This window comes from Pinus tabuliformis, chromosome 6, assembly GCF_031772625.1.
Source record: "Pinus tabuliformis cultivar Carrire ecotype Pingquan chromosome 6, CPIR1, whole genome shotgun sequence".
In the NCBI taxonomy this organism is placed as follows: domain Eukaryota; kingdom Viridiplantae; phylum Streptophyta; class Pinopsida; order Pinales; family Pinaceae; genus Pinus; species Pinus tabuliformis.
This window is the reverse complement of record NC_142292.1, coordinates 206,424,303-206,428,155: the sequence shown is the minus strand read 5'-3', so window position 1 is coordinate 206,428,155 and position 3,853 is coordinate 206,424,303.

Genomic DNA, 3,853 nt, shown 5'->3' with positions numbered 1-3,853 from the left:
GTGGAAGCATTGTTAAATGGGTACCAGATCTAGGAAAATTCCAGAGAAGAAGAATTCATTTTCTTCATTCCATCACTCATCATCGTCAAATGGAGACACTGCTCAACATGGTTATACAGGATAAGAAAGTGGACAACTACAAGCTCTTTGTTGGCCAGGAGGAGATAAAACACATATTGCAGGACATCAAATACAACCTTGATGATATTGTGGTAAGGTTAACCCACATGGAACATTTTATAATATCTGATTCAGATGATGATTCTAATGATCAACATGAAGAGGAAGTAGTTATCAATGATATGCCCCTCAATTTTATTCAATCAAACTGTGATACACCCCTGAACAAATCACAGGCATCGACCTCTCCAAGCTCGCCAATCATTTGTCTCGATTAAAATGGTCTTCTAACAAATTGGCTCAGTGTCCACGGCGAAAGGAATTTGCAGGCTTTAGTTTACCTTACTATATAGTCTTTACTTGTTCTACAATTTCAGTTTCATTCTTGTCAAATTTTTATGGTTGTAGGTGCTAGCGCTATAAACAATATTACTATTGATAAGTTGTATGTTTAGTCTTTTGCAACAATTAGTCAAGGGTGTCCTATCTCATTTTGTTGTTTTCATGTAGTCGCCTTTGGTCAATTTTGTTGAAGTTTTGTTAACTGTGTTTGACTTTATGGTCTCAGCATGATGTAATCCTTTCTCTTCGGGTATGCTGAAGTTTTGAAAAAGCTCTTGTGGTAACAATGTATGTATTACTATCAACCATCAATAGAAATTTTGCTCATATTTACAAAAAAAAAGGCATTGTATAAATATTGAACGCATATAAAATATTTATATCTAAATAATCTACTAACCAAACTATCATGACACACACACACACACACACATATTTTATTTTTATTTATTAAAGGAAAAAATAAAATTTCCAAGATGAAATGTTTTACAAAGTCATCTTACATATCATTATGTAAAATAAATAAAATTTAGATTAAAAATGGAAATGAAAAAAAATATAAAAATATATTTAAAAGTTTGTATAATTTTTTATATTAATAAGTAATTGTGATTTTAAAAATATTAAAATAAAATCTCACTAGTTGTAGAATAGATGATGATGGGGTGTACTATTAAGTCGCTCTATGATGTGAAGCTCACTAGTTTGAAACTCCGTGGGCAAACATCCAACCATGTTAAGGGTTGGTGTGGCTCAGTAAGGGTGCGATCCCAGGGTGATTTTGACAGCGTAGATGCCCCTAGGTCACGGGTTTCTCAAGCCACAGGTCAAGCTTGAAGAACTCATACCACTTGTTAAACAAAAAAAAATATTAAAATAAAAATATATAGAATTTAATTACACCATAATTAAAATATTATTAAATATTAGATGAGAAGTGATAATTATTTTTCCCTTTAATTTAAGTGAAAAATAACATATAAAGTTATGCGAGTTTTAAAAAAAAATCATATTAATTATTTTTTAGTTTATTTTCTATGTTTTAAAATTAAAACTACACTTTTATGAATTTGTAAGAGAATTATTTGATGGAACTAAATTAACATAATGTTAAAACATTCTTATTTGTAAATGAAAAATATACTTTTTCATCTTAAGAATTAACTAAGTGTTGGAGCTAGCAATAGTCCTTGTCGCGCAAGTCAAAGGAGAAATTGGGCATGATGAAAGGAGAATGTCATAAGCGACCATAACGCCACAAAATATGTTGCCACAACAAAATTCAACAAATGGCTTTGAATATAATTCTGTGGACAAATTCACAATAACATTATGATGGTGAAAGAGTAGTTCTATTTAAATGTACAAACTTGCTATAATCAACCTACATTCATGTACAAACCTACTATGATCTTAAACTTACATTCAAACTTAAAAGTTACATATGCAAACAAATATGTGCCCAATCTTGATTCAACATTTCATAGGCATAATATGCATCTTTCAGACATAGTCAAATCTTCTATGAATGAATAAAAATTCACTGTAACACAAAATCCACATCAGTATAATTTTCATATGAATGTGCCCTTCAAATGAAAAACTAGAAAAACCTAGAAATCATAAAAAAAATCTGAATTTATATGAAAGTGCCGCCAAAGGGGGTTTGATTACTGAAAATTCTGCCAAAGTTTAAGCCATAACCTCATCCACTTGAACATTGTAAATTTGAATTGTAGAGTCTTCCATGCCAATAGAAATTATGTTGCTGTCCTGAGGGTGGAAAGTAAGAAACGTTGTTGGTGGTGGTGGTTCCATGGAAGATGTCATTGTCTACAGAATACACAATGAAGTACAGAGTGATAAAATTATTAAAAGACAAGCTCTTTAAAATATAGTAAATGAATAGGTAGATACTTGTCATCAACATCTTAAGCATTGCCTTGAATGTCATCATATTAAACAAAGAAAATTTTCCACCACTAGCTAACATGACGTACAAGTCGACTTTAGATAGTGAAAAGCAGTGAAAAACATCCTCTTAATGTCTAATGAATGACCACAAAAGCAGGTCAATAGGACTAAAAAAGACAACCATTATAAATACAATGTGGGAGTGTAAATGTCGCTCCTAGAAAATGTTGAAAATGACATAAAGAAGGTAGATACAATAACATAATTTTTTTAATATCCAACAAAAGGCCACAAAAGTAGCTCAGTGAGATAGTGTATATCCAATGTAAAAGAATGGGAGATAAGTAAAAAAGATAAGCAATGAAAGTCTAGCTAAAAGATAAGTGTTTGGCTATGATAAAATATAAAAGAGATTGTAAGTACAAGAAAGAAGCATGTATAAAAAAATTTAATCATTTAAATTTTAGCCTCTATTCATTGCAGATAAGAATTTGTCTTCATTGGTGAGTGGAGAGAAAAATGTAGTGCGGTGCAACCAAAACAAAATAGTACTCACAAGGGATGCAATATAGCTTTAAAATAAAGTAACTCAAGCCTCATCAAAAGCACATCTAATCAGATACCCTGAAAACAATTGAATCATGTTGATTTATTGTCAACAAGACATGCATAAGCCTACAACAATTGTGACAATAACTATCACGTTCACATATCTTAATTCTATGTGACAAGCATACATTATTAGTGGTAATTTAACCTAAGAAAAAAGAATGAATGTGGGAGTGCAACTAGCACCCTAGAGTACCTCAACCAATAGGTATATGAATGCTTAGAAATTATTATGACTAAGGAATTAAAAAAATGGAATAAACCGTTTCCTTACATTACATATCAGTTAATGATAGACCAACCTGGATTGATTATTCATGTTAGTGATTCCAATAGCTCGAGATAACGACCCTCGAGCTAAAACATAAGCCATTTCTTCTTAGTGGTGACATTTAGCTTTGTTACACCTTTAAGAGTTATGCCACCATTAGCTGTTTCCCGAATTTGTATGGGTGCCTTTAAATGGAGTGTTGGATTTCCACCACAAATACCATCTAGCGTCACTGCAATTTGAGGATCTGGTTCAAGTAGATCATGCACTTCTTCTTTCAAAATCTGCAACCCAAGCTTGTAAAAATTTGCATTCAATGTTTATAAAATATTTGCATTATTATTTTGAACACAAAAGACGATCAATTAAAAGCATAGCTTTAGTATAAAGTATTTTCCACAAAGAAGTCCCATGTAGGGGAAATATTGCATTGAATATAACATAACAACAATAGAAAACATGTCAACGTAAATTAGCTTATGGATGCATAAAGTAAAGTAACTTATAGATGACCTTGGAATTTTAACCATTTCTACTTCCACATCAAAAGCTAGAGATAAATTTTCTACACGAGTTGAATGAAATAAAGGAAATGGA